The sequence below is a fragment of the Dendronephthya gigantea genome, unplaced genomic scaffold, assembly GCF_004324835.1.
Source record: "Dendronephthya gigantea isolate DGI-Jeju-01 unplaced genomic scaffold, DenGig_1.0 000183F, whole genome shotgun sequence".
NCBI classification, from domain to species: Eukaryota; Metazoa; Cnidaria; class Anthozoa; order Malacalcyonacea; family Nephtheidae; genus Dendronephthya; species Dendronephthya gigantea.
In genome coordinates, this window is record NW_021163193.1 from 117,182 (window position 1) to 140,126 (window position 22,945).

General features: G+C 34.9%; 1 long non-coding RNA gene across 1 annotated transcript; it reads right to left on the reverse strand.

The window, feature by feature from the left end:
* Positions 1–144: 144 nt before the first annotated feature.
* Positions 145–4,713, reverse strand: LOC114538410. Its single transcript, XR_003688731.1, has 3 exons — positions 4,518–4,713; positions 2,938–3,698; positions 145–2,546 (listed from the first exon to the last, which is right to left on the reverse strand). It is a non-coding gene; the product is annotated as an uncharacterized LOC114538410 (long non-coding RNA).
* Positions 4,714–22,945: the final 18,232 nt, after the last annotated feature.

A 22,945-nucleotide genomic window follows, 5' to 3' on the forward strand; every position in this document is an offset into this window, starting at 1 on the left:
TTAAGGCGACGGATCTTCCAACAGTGGCAGATAACAAGTAAATCTTTAATAAAATGTTCAAGGTAAAGGATCTTCCAACAGCGGCAGATAACAAGTAAATCTTTAATAAAATGTTCAAGGCAAAGGATCTCCCAACAGCGGCAGATAACACAGTAAATCTTTAATAAAATGTTCAAGGTAAAGGATCTTCCAACAGCGGCAGATAACAAGTAAATCTTTAGAGAAAAGTTCAAGGCGACGGATCTTCCAACAGCGGCAGATAACACAGTAAATCTTTAGAGAAGGGTTGAAGGATATTAGATATTGAATTCACTTTGCTTTATTCTTTTCTTTTTTATCATTTAATATGTCCAAGAATTGCATCCTTGTAGGATTCTGTCTTGCAAATGTATTTATTATTTCCTGTATATCTACGGTAATATCGTCACTTTTATGCATCTGCGCAAGGCCATTTAGCCGTTCGTTAACCATCGTGCTTCTTGAAACCATGTTTTCATACGGCGAAGAGCAGAAATGGATCTTTCGCATTCACACGTAGTAACTGGTACGACTGCCAGTATCTTAAGGGCGGTGAAGATATTCGGAAAAGCGAGTTCGTTACAGTTTCGTAGAGACTTTTTCAAAGCCTTCTGTCCAACTGGTTTCCCACAAACTCAGCTCGGCATGGATTGAACGAAAGTTTGGCATGTCATCACTATATGCTGCAACGGACTTCATAAACTCCGTCTTCCAGTCTTTGCCTTTACAATTAAGAAAAATACCAGGAATAACGTAAAATCCGTTATAGAGATTACACATTTCTGATGGGAAACGATGTTCCATTTTTCCAATCAAGTGATCCAAAATTGGAATAGTAAGCTTCAGTCGAAAATAATTGCGGGCATTGGATACGTTATAGTTATCCCGAGTAGTTTGGACTTTGCAGATTCTAGGAAAGGATTCACTAACTTCTACGGACTACTTATTATGAATCTCGTCCACTGACTCTCGCATTTTCTTCAGCTGGACCTTTAGCAGATTGATTTGCTTGAGGGACTGTGCGACATCAATTTTCCGACGTTGCAATTTAACGGTCAAAGACAAGGTGTGATCAAGGATATTGGTAATAATTACAAGAGTGGCAATGAATTCAAACTTCTGAATTGAGTGAAAAAAAGACCAGCATCAGAACTCGAATTGTTGAAGTCATTGTAATCCGAGCTGTTGAAGATGGCCTCAAACGCATCCACAAATCCACCTAGAGTAGAGATCCGTTCAACCCAACGCGTTGTCGAAGGAGCTCCAAGCTTCTGGCGCTTCAAACCAATCTTTGCCATTTCCTTTCTCAGCAATTGCATTCGGTTTGGAGATGGACTGAAAAAACTAGAGATCTTCTGTGCATGATCCAACATTTTTTGAACAGAGTTTAACCCACAAGTTTTGGCAACAACAAGATTCAAGCGATGGCTGGAACAGTGGACATACAATGCTTTCGAATGCTTTTCTAAAATACGCCCAGAGACACCTTTTGTCTGACTAGGCATCGCACTTGAACCATCGTAACCTTGACCACGAAGATTTGAAAGAGGAAGACCAACTTCTTACAAAGTTCCTTCGATGTTGTTCGCTAATGCTTCGCCTGAAACACCTTCTTCGCATTCAACAAATTCTATGAATCTTTCGTTAATTTCTTTCTTCGAATCAACATATCGCAGGACAATGGACATTTGTTCTTTACTGTCGCAGTCTGTCGCTTCATCACCAAAAACCGAGTATATTGGACAATTACTGTTATTTATCTCAGCCACGATTTTATCGCGAATCTGGTCGCCACAGACCTTAATGAGCTTGTTTTGGATTGTCTTGGAACGATAAGTCGCATTCTTATTGCCACTCTCAAAATGACGTTGAAGGGTTTCGTCACCTGCATCGACTCGGAAATCAAGAAGGGATTGGAAGTTACCAGGATTGGTAGAAAGATAATACTTGGAGTTGTCACGATGTCCTCTTAAAGCGATATTCTGTTTTCCAGCCAAAAGGATCGTCTTAGTGATGGAGGTTAGGATAGATCGTTCTGCTGAATACGAGCGCTCCTCATTTGATCTGTTTGTTCATCAATACCCATGGCTTCGCCTGTCATAATTTTCTTGAAATGCGCAACATAGAATCACGGTGGATCACGGAAGATTTTTGATGTTGCTCAAGTTTTGAAGCAGCACTTTGCCAATTCGTTAATGGTTCCTTGAACAGCTTTATTAATTTGGAGCCATTATGCCCAGTTTCTTTACCAAATAGAACACAAGAAAGACAAAAGGCCCCATCGAAAAGTTTAGAGTAACATAACCAAGAGCACCGATTTAGCCAAGTAAGACAAAATTTTCGCCGCGAAGATGAACAAGGAAAACTGAAAGATTGTGATGGCTTCCAATGATTGTTAATTAAATTAAGCTTGGTATCATCATCGATTGTTGTCACTGAAACAAAATGTCCAATATCCAATGGGTCAACATCTGAAATATCTGCCTTATTTCGCATCAGGGATGATTCGCCAGAAGTACTAGGTTTTTCTAAAGCAAGTGCAAGCGGACCAGCAGATAAAATGAACAGGGACGAATTACAATTATAATCAGATGAGTTCAAAAACCGGCGATAACAGGGTGGATCCAGCACTAGTGCACTAATTTGCATGACACAAGAAAACCGCTAAAAATAACAACTTTCTTTTGTAATGCAAATTTGTGCATTAGTGCTGGATCCACCCCTGGGCGATAACAGATGATTGTATACAAATGGTTTGCACCTTTGTATATTAATCTTCAATCTACATGCATTTTTGTTCATTGCAATCATCTGCTCAACAACATCTGTAATTGTGAACTTCCAATAATATCTTTCATATGAAAATGTTGAAAAAATGGCAGTTCAGAAAAAAACTAAATGAAAGATACAATAACTTACGTTTTAGTGTGATCCCAAGGGAATCACGTGAATTCCTTTACAGGTTTGTGCTCATCCTTGACAATAGAAGATGTTGATGGCTTTTCGTCTGAATTTTGTGACTTTGTCGTACTTTGGGAAGGGCGAGAAAAAAGATCAGTAATTTTTTGTTGCTGAGATTGTGAGCACTTCTTCAGTTAGTTGGGACATCTTCCTTGGTTAAAACTTCAACAAGTTGTACAAAGTGGTTTGGGTTGAAGTTAGCAGTCAAACCAGGCAGAGTATGCACACCATCAATTGTCCATAAGAGAAAAAGTTTAGTTGGTTGACCAAGTTGGAAAATTACACGTGTCTGCCTTGGTTGTATAGTTCCATTTAAAAAAAATTGAGAATACTTGTTCGGTGCTGCTGCGTTCTCAGGGTAAACTGATTTAATGTTCATTCCAGTAACAGATGACAAGGCTAGCATACACAAAAGAGAGGAAAAGGTACCAGGGTTCGCATTTCGGATGGCTTCATGCTCAACAACTTTTACCCTGCTGTTGGGATCCTTGCGGTCATAACCATGTCCTAGGGCTGAGTCAGATGCGGCTGCTGAAAAAACACTATTCTCGGATTTGAATAACTTTGAATTTTCTTTAATGTATGGATGGAATGCATAAAACTCTTGCTTATTAAAGAGCTCAATGTTGGTAAGATCTCTCAATAAATTATAAAGATCCTCTTTGCCACAAAGTAATTTAGAACAGGCTCTGTATAGACAATTTCCATCACCTTTGGTCCTAAATGGATGAAAATGCATTATATATTACATACCATAATCAATTAAAAGCCATTAAATGACCTTAATCCTTAGATTTTAGAAAACATACACAATTTAAATTATCTGCAATATTTTTTTAATTACTAACAAGATCAAAAACACATACTACCATTTGCGTTCAAGCTTGCGGCGTGCGATTTTAAAACGTACGTTTCACGTTTCAAAACGTACGTTTACCGTTTCAAAACGTACGTTTGCCATTTCAAAACGTACGTTTTGTTACGCCCCCTGTCATGTTTAGACAATGAAATTGACATGTTTTTGAAGTTCAAACGAACTTAGCTAATATCCAAAAATAGGTTTATTACATTTGTAACGTTTGCGGAAGTGTTTTATAAGAATTACAAATGGAACCTTACTCTGTGAGAAAAGTAAACTTATATAGGTGCAATTTTCTTTTTTCAAATAGCTGCATTCAGTATTTTAAAACCGTATTTAAAAATAACCCAAACATGAAAGGGGGCGTGACAAAACGTACGTTTTGAAACGTTAAACGTACGTTTTGAAACGTTAAACGTACGCTTTAAAATCGCACGCCGCAAGCTTGAACGCAAATGGTAGTATAATAGTTTGAACATAAACCTTCAACTGTTCAACAGCAAGGGACGGCAATCATGATATTGTTTTAAAAGAGATAAGTTTAAATAATATTACTGAGGCATAATTTGTTCTAATGTTCATTTATATACTGTATGGTCCTTGACACACATTTATAATCACTGTGCACTAAGGACAGGTCAATTATTGTCAATATTGCTACAACCTCCTGGGTTCTTACCATACGAAGTGGCTATTCGTACTGGAACAGTACGCCGAGTGTGATTTGCTATTCGTACTGCATTCGAAATGTTTCTTTCAATTGTCGCAATAATAAAGGTTTTTATCGACTCTTGTAATCGTGCCGTTATAAAGTGACAGTAAGCGATTGCAACAAGCGTTATTTTCGTATCGGAAATCGATGTTTGAATCCTCGGCATACCGTACGGCATATTTTTGTTTTTATTCGTGTGGGCACACGTGGGCGCAGCCACGCGCGGGAGGAACACGTTCTCGCGCCTCGTGGAAGGAAGGCACGCGAGGAGAGAAACACGTTTTAGCGCAAGCAGGGCAAATCAAACGCTAGTTCTGAAAAATCTAAATTAATTTTGGCGCTATTTTTTCTGCACTTTTACTAAATGAAAGCTGGGAAAGAACCGTGGATAACTGTTCTAGTCTTTTAGGCGTGCGAGTCCAATACAATACATTACTAGAGAAGTTGCAATGCAAAAGCAATAGCCGAAACGTTTAGCATTTCACTCAGAGAACGCGGCAACGCGCCCAGAGAAGCAGGCCTTTACGGAGAACATAATAGGGACATAATACGGCCTTTAAGGAGAACATAATAGGGCTGCGCCCACGTGTGCCCACACGAATAAAAATGTGCCTCTTTCGGCGGTACGCCGTTCGGTATGCCGAGGATTCAAACATCGATTTCCGATATGAAAATAACCAGGGGAGGGATTCAAACCTGTCGGAAATTTACGAACATTGCATGTTGTCGGAGTATATCAATCATAACAGAGGCTAAGCTATTTTTGCATTTGTGGCTGTGTTATGCTGAACAACCCAAAAGTATTTGAACTATCAGAAAATAGACGCGGTTATTTCTAATATTATACGGTACGACACTACCCCAAGTTTTTATTATACTGTTGTCGCGCAGGCTAAACTAGCTGTTTCTTCCGAACGTTTCCGGTTTCGATAAACATGCATAGTTTCTATTAATATAACATTAATACGCAAGGAATGTAATTTTCGAAATGTCGGAGATTGGCGCGATAAAATCGCGATGAATGGCGATGTATCTTCGACCGCATTTATTGTTTAGTGAGTTTATACAGTTTATTGCATTATATGGTGACTGTCTAAAGAAACACCAGCATGTTCCGTATCAGAATGCTGGAGCTACAGCAAATCCTTTTCAAGTTTATAGTACTTTTAATCAAACGGTTCCTGAAGTTTATACAAAGATAAGGTACCACGATAGTACAGCAGAAGAAGTAAACTGATGAGAGGATTGAAGCAATTGCGAATATATGTTTATATTTTGGTTAAAAAACAAATGTTGCGTATAGAATACGCTGTATGCTCATCCACTAAGGTTACAAAGCTATAATAGAGTATCGTGAAATAACGTATCGCGTTATTTGTTAATGCATGTGGATTAGAAATCTCTGTAATATACAGTTTTCCCACAAACAGTTAACTGTATCAAAAATTATTAAACTACTCAATTGAAAAGCGTATGTAAAACGTGAATGTTTATCAGTCATATTCATTGTGCAATGTGCATGAAGTGTTAATTTAAATTAGTAGACGTAGCTCGTGATCTTTGTCATAGCAAATGCATACGCGTCCTTGCCCAAAACCCCCTGTCAGTTTTATCAATATTCATTACTTTTTACTCCGGCGTCAGCGACGGAGTTGAAAATTCGCCTCGGTTTTGTTTTGTTTTTGTTTTTTTTTTTATTATTTTTTTTTTATTATTTTTCGTCGTCGCAAGTCTGTAATGGCGCGAAACATTCTAGTATTTAAAATGTGTATGTGATTGGATTTATCTATGTCCCAGTCTTGTCTCCCAAGAGTTGTGGTGCACAGCTTTGGCTAATTTTCCGATGCGCGATTCGATTTCGCTCGCATGATACGGCAATTCCTCCAAGAGGAACAAATAAACCGTTCTTTTCATGCTTTTCGATTAAGTTTAGACTGAATTGGGGTAAGAATATATTTAATACGTGTAGATTCTGGTCCTATTTTAGTAATATCGCTGCTATTTCGCCGTTTAACAAGATGATGTGGTCATGTATGGGCGCTTTGACTCGTCGTAGTTTGCACAGGATTGAAGATTTAATATAACTATATAAGCGCGAATTCCAAAGGCAAAGTGTAAGACAAAGCGAATGTATCATACCGTTTATTTACATTCTTGAACGATTTAACTTCTATACTTTTTAAAGTACGATGTGCTTCTGAATTTCGCGATCGAACATTTAGGTTCGCAAGGCATCTAAATGCGAATATGAACTGTATTGTTTATGTTCAGAAGCTCTATATTGAAGACTGGCACGTGCGCCGGAGTTAACGCCAGAACAGGCGTCTTGTTACTCCGGCGTCAGCGACGGAGTTGAAAATTCGCCTCGGTTTTGTTTTGTTTTTGTTTTTTTTTTTTTTATTTTTTTTTTTATTATTTTTCGTCGTCGCAAGTGTGTAATGGCGCGAAACATTCTAGTATTTAAATGTGTATGTGATTGGATTTATCTATGTCCCAGTCTTATCTCCCAAGAGTTGTGGTGTACAGCTTTGGCTAATTTTCCGATGCGCGATTCGATTTCGCTCGCATGATACGGCAATTCCTCCAAGAGGAACAAATAAACCGTTCTTTTCATGCTTTTCGATTAAGTTTAGACTGAATTGGGGTAAGAATATATTTAATACGTGTAGATTCTGGTCCTATTTTAGTAATATCGCTGCTATTTCGCCGTTTAACAAGATGATGTGGTCGTGTATGGGCGCTTTGACTCGTCGTAGTTTGCACAGGATTGAAGATTTAATATAACTATATAAGCGCGAATTCCAAAGGCAAAGTGTAAGACAAAGCGAATGTATTATACCATTTATTTACATTCTTGAACGATTTAACTTTTATACTTTTTAAAGTACGATGTGCTTCTGAATTTCGCGATCGAACATTTAGGTTCGCAAGGCATCTAAATGCGAATATGAACTGTATTGTTTATGTTCAGAAGCTCTATATTGAAAACTGGCACGTGCGCCGGAGTTAACGCCAGAACAGGCGTCTTGTTTCTTATAAAGATGTCGGGAAAAAAACGTGCTGGTCGGAATAATGTTGCCTTTGGCCACCCCTACATTAGCACACCCACGGCGCCCCTGAAAATAACGCTTGTTGCAATCGCTTACTGTCCCTTTATAAAGGTACGATTACAAGAGTCGATGAAAACCTTTTGTAAGCTCTAACACCATCGAACGCACAACAGTAATCCCAATACGGTATAAGCTTACGTGTGAGCACAATTGAGGCGGGGAAAACAGTCCAAAACGCACGCAGAATGGGTATAGATACACTTTTGCCAATGGCAACGCCAATAGTAGATCATAAACTCGTATACAATCTGAATATAATTTTAACCCAAAATTGACGATATACAAATCGTGAAACGTGAGCGTGAACGTGGTTCGACTAAATAGAACAAATACATAAACCTAAATTAATATATAACTCTAAAACCAAACCCTTACAATAACTAAATACAAATAAAAACGACTTACAGATGTTTTCCCAGTAACTAAGAACTTTACTTTAGCTTGTAGATTTTGCTCTTCGCTTGCGAGCCTTTAGCTCCTTACTGCCAGAATACCTCAACTATGCTGCCAAGTTTCTGGTCCAACTGCATGCCTTACCCATGCTTAAATCTAGTTAACTTAATTTCCTATGGTACTTGAGATAAATATGATTAAATATACAGGGTGAGTAAAAAAAAACTGACACCTTTGAAATTCAAATTAGCTGCGAACTGATAGCTGGAATATGACAATTCCCATGTACAATCAACAAAAACGATCTGATAAAACTGTTCTTTTGTATTTACAGAGCTTAGAATGCATTTTAACTCCCAATGGGAACAAACTTTAGAGAGCATTGAGGACAATATATCCTGACCTGTCTTATAATGATGCTCATTTTCAAAGCTGGTATCTCCACCCTGGAAAAAGACGTGAATATTTGTCCGAAAAACTCTTCAATGATATTGTATCAAATGCTGACCACAAGCTTGCAAAACTTCTACCATCGAAAGCAGACAATAGAAAATTACGGAAAGAAAGAACTTTCCAAGTCCCACCTGCAAGTACGAATCGCTTTGGGAACTCTTTTATAAATTATTATGCCAAAAAACACTATAAGGAAACTTAAACATTTTATCTTTTTAAATAGTTTAAATAGTATATTATAAATAAATTAGTATTATAAAAGTATTAGTCAGTATTATAAAATGTACTATATAAATTGATATTCTATACTATATTCTAAATTTTGTATCCAACACATGTAATTCAGTCTTAAGACTGCGAGATGTTGTTTTTAATAAACAACTACTACTACTACTACTACTACTAGTTGCGCTGAAGCGCCTGAAGGATATTATCATTACACATATAGTATATAACTAGTATATATACATATATATATATATATATATATATATATATATATATATATATATATATATATATTTTTTTTTTTTTTTTTTTGAGAAATCTGACCGATGCGTTAATCAACGTTACGTTGTCACCGCAACGATTGCTAATGTCACCGCAACGATTCACGAGTGATTATCAACGTAAGATGCTGTTTATTCTTACACTTATATAAGATTCACTGTAGCCTCCTCCGCAGGCATCTCTATGTATTTATATTAGGCATTTATACTTGGCTTGGGTTAGCTGTGTCGGGGAAGGCGAGAAAAAAAATTGCTGGAGATCTCTCCCACTTTTTTCCTCGCCTTCCCCGACACAGCTAACCCAAGCCAAATATAAATGCCTAATATTAATACATAGAAGATGCCTGCGGAGGAGGCTAGATTCACTGCACACTTTCGCCAGTAGAGTGTTTACTGAATAAAATTAGCCAACAATATAAATAAAATGCGTATGTTTTGATTAGCCAGTTCTAATGAGTTGACGGTTGAAATATTTTTAAAACAGTCACTCAAATCAGCACTGCATATTCAATCAGAACATAAAGTTGATTAGGGCAGAACGTAACGTTGAGTAGAGATGAACGTCGTTGTTGGCTGTTAGCAAACAACGATAAAAATTCGGCGCGCAGCGCGTTTGATTGCAAATAGCAGTAATATAAACACAACCGTTTTGAAATAGAAACATTACCAACACTACCCGGCACAACTCCCGTTGAATATTGTCAACTTCCGTTCGAGTCATTAGCGCGCTTGGTTTAATGTGATTGGTCAACAGTAATTTAAGATCAAATCTGATTGGTTAATATTCCTAAGGAAGTTTAAAAGTTCCTGAAGAACATTTTGAGGAACTGCTGAAATGTGTTCCTTCAAGTTAGGAAATGAACTGATCAACATTTTTCGGAACGCTTCTATTGGCACGACTGTAATAGACCTTTCTTATAATGACGTCAAACGAGGAGAGTCTGATGTTACACGAAATTTAATTGGCTTCACAAAACTATCGAGCCAATCAAACTTCGTGTAACATCAGACTTTCCGCGTTTGACGTCATTATGAAAAAGGTCCATTGTGTAATTCCAAAAGTCTTCTTTTATTAATGAATGAAAAAAGAGGATTTTTTTCTGGAAAAATCACCTTTTATCCAACCTTGATACATTTTATTGAGACTCTATACCGGTATGATACAATGGAAATGTAATTCATTCAGTGTGAAAAAGTCTCCCAACCATACAAGATAAAAATGCACCATTTTAAGCCTTTTATAAATTTGTATGTTGTTCGTAATAGGATAGCCACTGGTAAAAAAACAATTCAATACAACCAAGATTCTATGGCCTGTGCTGTGTATCATCATGGTATCATGAATTCAAATGCTAGACAATTTTATTGATCAATGTAGTATTAATTTATTAACTTTGGCAACCCTCCTTGTTCAACCCTCCGTTTGTTGCATAAACTCTGCCATTTGTCTGTAGTGATTTTATAATTTACAGTGATACATAAATTATATAATATGGTAAATCGAGTGAATGCACTATTGATACAAATGCAATTGTTTAATATAATTTATAGTGACACATAAACTATATAATTCAAGTGAATGCATTATTGATACAAATGCAATTGTTTAATACGTATTTCACTTAGTTTTGAAAATGTATTGTCTAATTTTAGAAAGTAAAGCAGTTAAAGAATTTGACAGGTTGAAAGACAACTTTAGAAGGTGTATTAGGAAAAATGAAATGGCTTCACGTTCTGGATGTGCTGGAAAAAAGCTACCAACATGTGAATTTTTCGCCGAGCTTTCATTTCTGAGGGATGTTATGACCGGAAGGAAGGCTGACACAAACATTGTTGTTGATGTGGAAGCTCCCATTCCAACCTCATGCAGCATTAGCAGAAAATTATCAATATGGTCAATATCAATATTTTCACCATGTGATGCTGACAATGATTTAATTTAACCTGAAATTCCTTCTTCAAAAGCTATGCAAAAAGCAAGGAAACGACGTTCTGATCAAATTGATGATTTGTTAGGTATTAGCCTTGCCAATGATTTGGCAAGTGCTAAACAGGGGGATTCAAAGATCAAAACAGGTCAACAGGATGATCAAGATGCTCTGTTCTGTTCCAGTCTTGTGGATAGTTTCAAAAACTTGCAAGGAAAAAAAACAAACTGGCAGAAATGAGAGTATTAGAAGTCCTTGCAGATCTTGAAGGCGATGAGTGAGTATTTCACTCGAAAGTCGTTTTAGAACATGTTAACTTTTGTTTACAAATTAAGCTCATAAACTTATATACAGATACTGAACTCGAAAAATAACAGTGCGTTTAGATTTTAATTAATGTTTGAACATTAAAATTACTTATTGATCCTCATCAAGTTGGAAACAATGACCCTCCCGTGACATGAAGTAGTCTCTAAAATTCTCTCTTATTAATTTGGCATCACGCGAGTAGTTGTTTGAACCGGCTCTTGTAATTGCCCTTAACCCTTGATCAACTTGCACCACCGCTCTCCATTCCCCAAGCTGTGCTCCAATTGCTGTATCGTTGTCAACAAATCTGAATGGACAGTAGTTTGTTCCATGTGAGAATTTTCTGCCAGCCATAAGATAGTTGTGTAGAACTACTACAGCTTTGGTGATTCTAGTAACCATTTCCACTTTTGCATGAATGGGACGTCGAAAACTCTGAACCTGGCAGCTGCAATGCCAAACGTGTTCTCAACAATGCGTCTTGCTCTCGACAATCTGTAATTGAAAATTCTTTCAGGTAAACCGAAAACTTCTCTTGGGAAAGGTTTCATGAGATGTTCTTGCAGTTGGAATGCCTCGTCTGCCACCAAAACGTACGGATACTTTTTAGGAGAACCAGGCAATGCAGCTGGATCCGGAATGTCCAAGTGGTTTTTCTTAATTGCTTCACCCATTTGACAGTGGTTAAATACACCCCCGTCACTGTTTCGACCAGATTCACCAATATCAACAATGGTGAATTGGTAATTGGCATTGCAAATTGCCATTAAAACAACTGAATGCGTTTTTTTATAATTAAAAAACGTGGATCCGGAGTTTCCCGGTGCTTGCATGACGACGTGTTTTCCATCAATAGCACCGATGCAGTGGGGAAAATTCCATTTCGTTTCAAATTCGTATGCGATGGTTTTCCATTCATTTTGATTATTGGGACACTTGAGGTGGTTTGCTGATAAGATTTTCCACAATGCTTCTCAAGTGGTAAATATAATTCTTCCGATAGTTGTTGGACTGATTCGATAACACAGGGCTATCGTTGTTTGTGAATCACCAGTAGTTAAATACCGTAGAGTTGCACAAAGCCGTTCACTTGGCCCTATACATTCTCGCTAGACACTCGACTTCTAAATTTCTGGAGCAATCATTGCTAAAAGTTCGTCAAATTTTGCAGCATTCATACGAAAGTACCTGAAAAACAATTCATCGTCGAACAAACGTAAATCTTGTACAAGGAGGTAGAATTCCCCTTTTGAATGACGCTCTTGAAAGAGTTACGCACCCACATTGATTTCCTATATTTATTTTTCTTTCTATTTCTTTTTAACAAAAAGATCATTAGTGTTTTTTTACTTATGATAGCCATGTTTGAAATTGTAGAATTGGCGCGAAATCTTTCAATGTTATACACCTTCGTACTATTCGTTCAAAGTGGATAAAGCACAACGTACAAGTATATTCGCTACGATTTGCTACGTTACGGTTCGGTACGTTACGGTACGGGCGAAGTGGAAAACAAAGCCGAAGCGAACTTAGCGAAGAACAAAAGACGTGCTGATCGTTAGAAAACGGTTTGTGCACTGACGTTAGAAATGGCGCGCGCCATCTCACGTGATTCCGTAATAACGTAACCAATGACGAAATAGAACTTGAATTTCAAAGGTGTCAGGGTTTTTTTTACTCACCTTGTATAATATTTTATTCATTGTAAATAATTATTGTGCACACGCCTCCCGTAGAAATCAGTATTGGTTGATGGGGCTAGCGTGTGGTTTTAAAAAAAGTTTTTACTACTATAGTTCTTTGTGCCCAGAGTGCTAATCGAAACCGCTGTTTATAAGTCTTTCTTCCATTTCTTCGAAAGCTGTATTACTTCTTAGTTTTGCTTCTTCTATTAAAGTGCCTATATCACTCGTGGAATCTTTATGCATTTGAAAAGAATGTAAAAAGTTAGTTAATATATTAAAAAAAGTTTTTTGATTTAGTGCAATAATTTTGAAGATGCTGAGTCCCAGGCTCCTGTAAACAATGGGCAGTTTCAAATTAAATAGCCGTGTTTAAGCCCAGGAGGTTGGGACTCAGGAACCGCAGCTACTTTAGAGGCTTGTATCTTCAAAATTATTGCACCAAATAAAAAACGTTTTTAATATATTAACTAACTTTTTACGTTCTTTTCAAATGCATAAAGATCCCACGAGTGATATAGGCACTTTAACGGTAACCAGAGATCCATTTCTTCTTCAGATTCTCAGTCAGATCAGTCAGTCGCCGTCGAACTTCCAGACTGCTGTGTGGAAGTTGTCGGGACATCGTCGTCTGGGAAATCCCTTTCTTGACTGTTTCCTTCTTGTTCTCCTAGTTAACAGTGTTCCCGTTCGTGTCTACGCTTAGAGAGCTTAAGCATGCGACGTTTTTATCAACACGGACGTCACGCGTACAAAATTTTGGCGTTATAGATGGCGTCAGCCGTTTTTGTTTAAAATCAGAAACCGCAGTCCGTGCAGTTTCCCGTCGTAGATTTTAGAGACCTTAAGTTTGACGTTTACGGCAAACGCCAAACCACTAACAAAGTTTGTGTTTTAACTTCACTCTCCTTAAGTAAGCGGCAATTTCGCTAAATTATAAACGTTCTACATAAAACTTGTGATGTTCAGCAGTAATGTAAGAAAGCAATAGGCTATTTCTGATGTATTTAGAAAAGCAGCAAATTCAGCTTTGCCGTATATGTTTCACGTTCGCCGTATAAATTTTAATGCTTGAACGGCTGAGGGTGTATGCAGTCATTCAATCATTAAATTTTATACGGCGAACGTGAAACACATACGGCAAAGCTGAATTTGCTGCTTTTCTAAATACATCAGAAATAGCCTATTGCTTTCTTACATTACTGCTGAACATCACAAGTTTTATGCAGAACGTTTGTAATTTAGCGGAATTGCCGCACACTTAAAGATAGTGGAGTTAAAACACAAACATTGCTAGCGGTTTGGCGTTTGCCGTAAACGTCAAACTAAAGGTCTCTAAAAGCAGGAACGGCTGACGCCATTTTTAGCCGTTAAATTTTGTACGCGTGACGTCCGTGTTGACAAAAACGTCGCATGCTTAAGCTCTCTATTGTAACCGCGGTTAAAGTATCTGCCGCAAAATTGACAGGTCATTCCCTTAGCACAGACAGTGTGGAAATTGCTTGTTATCGAGCAATAATCCCCGAGCCGGTGCGGAGCACCGTGCGAGGGTACTAATTCCGCCCGGAGATTAGGAATTACACCCGGGACCCGGGAGAACATAGCGGAACCAAAGTTGCCCAAATGTCATGGACGTTCAATGGTCATGGTACTTGTGCGCATGCGCGAAATGCGAACGAGTGTAGACTGGTAATCAGCAACTTCCTAATTGGCTAAGACGAAACGTTTGTGTTTCAGTGAGAAACGTCAGCAATTTAACTGTCATTTTGCAAACTATTTTTTAAAAAAATGTTTCGAAAACAAAATATGAAATGTGGAATCAAAAAACAGATAAAACACTGGGAAGAGTTTAAAATATTATCAGAACTGGAGGAATTAGCGGTGAAAAGGAACAACTCGATTATAATCCTTGAAATGGTAGGAGTCTATTTTGTTTATTTCGAGGTTTATTTCGTGTTTGCTGTACGAATACATTTTATGATCTTGGTACAGTATGTCGTTTTGCTCGGTTTTGCGAAGACGTGAACGACTATTTAAGGCTTTATATCATCGTTTTAACTTCCAAAAGAATCCTTAAGAGTGTAATTCGGAGTTTTAATATAACAAATATCACTTTAAAGGTTTATATATAGTTTTTTTTTAAATGTAATATACGTTTTATATTAGTACTAGGAAATTTACAATAATCAAACATGCATTAAAACTAAGTTTAACAGTTCTACAGACTATTTACAAAAACAACTTAACTAGACTCCCTAATGTTCGAGTTCCGCATTCCGACAAAGTGATGTCATTAAGTGATGTGATGGACACAGTCCTCCAACTTCGACTGCCACGAACACACACCACACGAGCTCTAAGCAAAGCAAAGGCGATCTTTCGACGTAACCAGCTAATCACCATAGATGAAGACTGATTCTTCTTGTCGGCAAGCTTTGCACCCAGGATGGAGAGAGTCTCTCTTCCGCATACGCCAAAGGCGCTGAAGACGACTGGTGTGAAGGAGCCATGCTCGACTTCTACAATCCGTTGGTTATAATGTCGCTTCTTTTCCCGTTCGTTGGCTTTGAACGAGCTGCTCAATGTCTAGCGTCGATGTGTTGAGGCGTATGGGTTAAGCACCCTTACATAAAAAAATGCCTTTTCACATCTTTGCCAGAAACCTCTCGCAGCAATGTCCACTCTGGCGTCATCGGCTGAGTTAGCACTGGATGGAAGAACTTCGCCAGTCAAAGGAGCAAGGGCAGGTTCAATTGAGACATCGTAATCAACGTCATCGATAGCAGCAGCAAGTAGATCACGGATCTCATCATGTCTTCGATGGATAAAGCCTCCTTTCAGGCACGACAGGGCATGATCGACCGTGAACGATTTTCCACAGGCGCAGAAAGATGGAAGGCGTTTCAAAGGCTATCGATAACGCATGTAGATCGCGTCAAATAACTCACGCTTGGTCAAGATGTAGCCCTCATCGGCAAGTGGCAGAGCTGTCAGCCACGCAGAGGATCCTTTATATATAGTCTTTTTATATAAGGTTTATATATAGTCGACTTATTTTTGTATCTGCGTTATTGTATCTGCGTTATTACTCCGGCGTCAGCGACGGAGTTGAAAATTCGCCCCGGTTTTGTTTTGTTTGTTTTTTTTGTTTTTTTATTTTTCGTCGTCGCAAGTCTGTAATGGCGCGAAACATTCTAGTATTTAAAATGTGTATGTGATTGGATTTATCTATGTCCCAGTCTTGTCTCCCAAGAGTTGTGGTGCACAGCTTTGGCTAATTTTCCGATGCGCGATTCGATTTCGCTCGCATGATACGGCAATTCCTCCAAGAGGAACAAATAAACCATTCTTTTCATGCTTTTCGATTAAGTTTAGACTGAATTGGGGTAAGAATATATTTAATACGTGTAGATTCTGGTCCTATTTTAGTAATATCGCGCTATTTCGCCGTTTAAACAAAGATGATGTGGTCGTGTATGGGCGCTTTGACTCGTCGTAGTTTGCACAGGATTGAAGATTTAATATAACTATATAAGCGCGAATTCCAAAGGCAAAGTGTAAGACAAAGCGAATGTATCATACCGTTTATTTACATTCTTGAACGATTTAACTTCTATACTTTTTAAAGTACGATGTGCTTCTGAATTTCGCGATCGAACATTTAGGTTCGCAAGGCATCTAAATGCGAATATGAACTGTATTGTTTATGTTCAGAAGCTCTATATTGAAGACTGGCACGTGCGCCGGAGTTAACGCCAGAACAGGCGTCTTGTTGTATCTGCGTTAGCGCAGATATAATGTTATTGTGTTGTTAGCTGTTAACCGTAACCTTTAGCCAATCAGAGCACTCCAAATCTTTGTCCGAGTTTATCCCGAAAGTTGTCGAGAGCTTCCGAATAATGGCTTTAATGGGTAATAATTCCATGTTCAGTATACACCAATATACATGCGACACCCTTTTTTTAAACATCTATTGTATCATATCATATCATTAAGCATCATACTATATCACACCGTATCATACTGCATCGTACAGTATCGTACTATATCATACCGTATCATACCGTGTCACACTGTATCATATTGCATCATACTATATCATACTGTATCAAATTGTATCATAGTGCATCATATTATATCATACTGTATCATATTGTATCATATAGCATCATATTATATCATATCGTATAAATAGCATCATATAGCACATACTATATCATACTGTATCATATCGTATCATATAGCAAATATTATATCATATCATATAATATAGCATCATATAGTATCATACAATATCATCCGTATCATACTGTATCATATAGCATCATACTATATCATAACTGTATCATATCGTATCATATAGCTCATATTATATATCGTATATATAGCTCATCTAGTATACAATATCATACCATCATACTATATCATACAGTATCAACCGTATCATATTGCATCATAAAGTATCGTACATCGTACCGTATCACACTGTATCATATAGCATAATACTATATCATACTGATCATATCGTATCTATGCATAATATTATATCATATCGTATATAGCATCATATAGTATACAATTCATACCGCATCATACTGTATCATATAGCATCATACTATATCATACTGTATCATATCGTATCATATAGCATCATATAGTATCATACAATATCATACCGTATCATACTGTATCATACCGTATCATACTGTATCATATAGCATCATACTATATCATTCTTATATCATATCGTATCAAATAGCATAATATTATATCATATCGTATAATATAGCATCATATAGTATCATACAATATCATACCGTATCATACTGTATCATATAGCATCATACTATATCATACTGTATCATATCGTATCATACAGCATAATATTATATCATATCGTATAATATAGCATCATATAGTATCATACAATATCATAACGTATCATACTATATCATACAGTATCACACCGTATCATATTGCATCATAAAGTATCGTACCGTATCATACCGTATCACACTGTATCATATAGCATGATACTATATCATACTGTATCATATCGTATCATATAGCATAATATTATATCATATCGTATAATATAGCATCATATAGTATCATACAATATCATACCGCATCATACTGTATCATATAGCATCATACAATATCATACTGTATCATATCGTATCATATAGCATCATATAGTATCATACAATATCATACCGTATCATACTGTATCATACCGTATCATACTGTATCATATAGCATCATACTATATCATACTGTATCATATCGTATCAAATAGCATAATATTATATCATATCGTATAATATAGCATCATATAGTATCATACAATATCATACCGTGTCATACTGTATCATATAGCATCATACTATATCATACTGTATCATATCGTATCAAATAGCATAATATTATATCATATCGTATAATATAGCATCATATAGTATCATACAATATCATACCGTGTCATACTGTATCATATAGCATCACACTATATCATACTGTATCATATCGTATCATATAGCATCATACTATATCATATCGTATCGTATAGCATCATATAGTATCATACAATATCATACCGCATCATACTGTATCATATAGCATCATACTATATCATACTGTATCATATCGTATCATATAGCATCATATAGTATCATACAATATCATACCGTATCATACTGTATCATACCGTATCATACTGTATCATATAGCATCATACTATATCATACTGTATCATATCGTATCAAATAGCATAATATTATATCATATCATATAATATATCATCATATAGTATCATACAATATCATACCGTATCATACTGTATCAAATAGCATCATATTATATCATATCATATAATATAGCATCATATAGTATCGTACCGTATCATAATGTATCATATTGTATCATATAGCATCATATTATATCATATCGTATCATATAGCATCATATAGTATCGTACTATATCATACCGTATCATATTGTATCATATAGCATCATACTATATCATACTGTATCATATCGTATCATATAGCATCATATTATATCATACTGTATCATATCGTATCATATACCATCATATTATATCATATCGTATAATATAGCATCATATAGCATCATACTATATCATACTGTATCATATCGTATCATTTTGCATCATAAAGTATCGTACCGTATCATATCGTATCATATAGCATCATACTATATCATACTGTATCATATCGTATCATATATAGCATAATATTATATCATATCATATAATATAGCATCATATAGTATCATACAATATCATACCGTATCATACTGTATCTATAGCATCATACTATATCATACTGTATCATATCGTATCATACAGCATAATATTATATCATATCGTATAATATAGCATCATATGGTATCATACAATATCACACCGTATCACACTATATCATACAGTATCACACCGTATCATATTGCATCATAAAGTATCGTACCGTATCATACCGTATCAAACTGTATCATATAGCATCATACTATATCATACTGTATCATATCGTATCAAAAAGCATAATATTATATCATATTATATAATATAGCATCATATAGTATCATACAATATCATACCGTATCATACTGTATCATATAGCATTATACTATATCATGCTGTATCATATCGTATCATATAGCATCATATTATATCATATCGTACTAATAAGCATCATATATAGTACAATATCATACCGTATCATACTATATCATACAGTATCACACCGTATCATATTGCATCATAAAGTATCGTACCGTATCATACCGTATCATACTGTATCATATAGCATCATACTATATCATACTGTATCATATCGTATCAAATAGCATAATATTATATCATATCGTATAATATAGCATCATATAGTATCATACAATATCATACTGTATCATATCGTATAATATAGCATCATACTATATCATACTGTATCATACCGTATCAAATAGCATAATATTATATCATATCATATAATATAGCATCATATAGTATCATACAATATCATACCGTATCATACTGTATCAAATAGCATCATATTATATCATATCATATAATATAGCATCATATAGTATCATACAATATCATACTGTATCATATCGTATAATATAGCATCATACTATATCATACTGTATCATACTGTATCAAATAGCATCATATTATATCATATCATATAATATAGCATCATATAGTTTCGTACCGTATCATAATGTATCATATTGTATCATATAGCATCATATTATATCATATCGTATCATATAGCATCATATAGTATCGTACTATATCATACCGTATCATATTGTATCATATAGCATCATACTATATCATACTGTATCATATCGTATCATATAGCATCATATTATATCATACTGTATCATATCGTATCATATAGCATCATATTATATCATATCGTATAATATAGCATCATATAGCATCATACTATATCATACTGTATCATATCGTATCATATTGCATCATAAAGTATCGTACCGTATCATATCGTATCATATAGCATCATACTATATCATACTGTATCATATCGTATCATATATAGCATAATATTATATCATATCATATAATATAGCATCATATAGTATCATACAATATCATACCGTATCATACTGTATCTATAGCATCATACTATATCATACTGTATCATATCGTATCATACAGCATAATATTATATCATATCGTATAATATAGCATCATATGGTATCATACAATATCACACCGTATCACACTATATCATACAGTATCACACCGTATCATATTGCATCATAAAGTATCGTACCGTATCATACCGTATCAAACTGTATCATATAGCATCATACTATATCATACTGTATCATATCGTATCAAAAAGCATAATATTATATCATATTATATAATATAGCATCATATAGTATCATACAATATGATACCGTATTATACTGTATCATATAGCATTATACTATATCATGCTGTATCATATCGTATCATATAGCATAATATTATATCATATCATATAATATAGCATCATATAGTATCATACAATATCATACCGTATCATACTGTATCAAATAGCATCAATATATCATATCATATAATATAGCATCATATAGTATCATACATATATCATACTGTATCATATCGTATAATATAGCATCATACTATATCATACTGTATCATACTGTATCAAATAGCATCATATTATATCATATCATATAATATAGCATCATATAGTATCGTACCGTATCATAATGTATCATATTGTATCATATAGCATCATATTATATCATATCGTATCATATAGCATCATATAGTATCGTACTATATCATACCGTATCATATTGTATCATATAGCATCATACTATATCATACTGTATCATATCGTATCATATAGCATCATATTATATCATACTGTATCATTTCGTATCATATAGCATCATATTATATCATATCGTATAATATAGCATCATATAGCATCATACTATATCATACTGTATCATATCGTATCATATTGCATCATAAAGTATCGTACCGTATCATATCGTATCATAGCATCATACTATATCATACTGTATCATATCGTATCATATATAGCATAATATTATATCATATCATATAATATAGCATCATATAGTATCATACAATATCATACCGTATCATACTGTATCTATAGCATCATACTATATCATACTGTATCATATCGTATCATACAGCATAATATTATATCATATCGTATAATATAGCATCATATGGTATCATACAATATCACACCGTATCATACTATATCATACAGTATCACACCGTATCATATTGCATCATAAAGTATCGTACCGTATCATACCGTATCAAACTGTATCATATAGCATCATACTATATCATACTGTATCATATCGTATCAAAAAGCATAATATTATATCATATTATATAATACAGCATCATATAGTATCATACAATATCATACCGTATCATACTGTATCATATAGCATTATACTATATCATGCTGTATCATATCGTATCATATAGCATCATATTATATCATATCGTACTAATATAGCATCATATAGTATCATACAATATCATACCGTATCATACTATATCATACAGTATCACACCGTATCATATTGCATCATAAAGTATCGTACCGTATCATACCGTATCATACTGTATCATATAGCATCATACTATATCATACTGTATCATATCGTATCAAATAGCATAATATTATATCATATCGTATAATATAGCATCATATAGTATCATACAATATCATACTGTATCATATCGTATAATATAGCATCATACTATATCATACTGTATCATACCGTATCAAATAGCATAATATTATATCATATCATATAATATAGCATCATATAGTATCATACAATATCATACCGTATCATACTGTATCAAATAGCATCATATTATATCATATCATATAATATAGCATCATATAGTATCATACAATATCATACTGTATCATATCGTATAATATAGCATCATACTATATCATACTGTATCATACCGTATCAAATAGCATATTATATCATATCATATAATATAGCATCATATAGTATCATACAATATCATACCGTATCATACTGTATCAAATAGCATCATATTATGTCATATCATATAATATAGCATCATATAGTATCGTACCGTATCATAATGTATCATATTGTATCCTATAGCATCATACTATATCATACTGTATCATATCGTATCATATAGCATCATATTATATCATATCATATAATATAGCATCATACTATATCATACTGTATCATATCGTGTCATATAGCATCATATCATATCATATCGTATAATATAACATCATATAGTATCATACAATATCATACCGTATCACATTGCATCATACCGTATCATATACTGTATCATATAGCATCATACTATATCATACTGTATCATATCGTATCAAATAGCATAATATTATATCATATCATATAATAATATAGCATCATATAGTA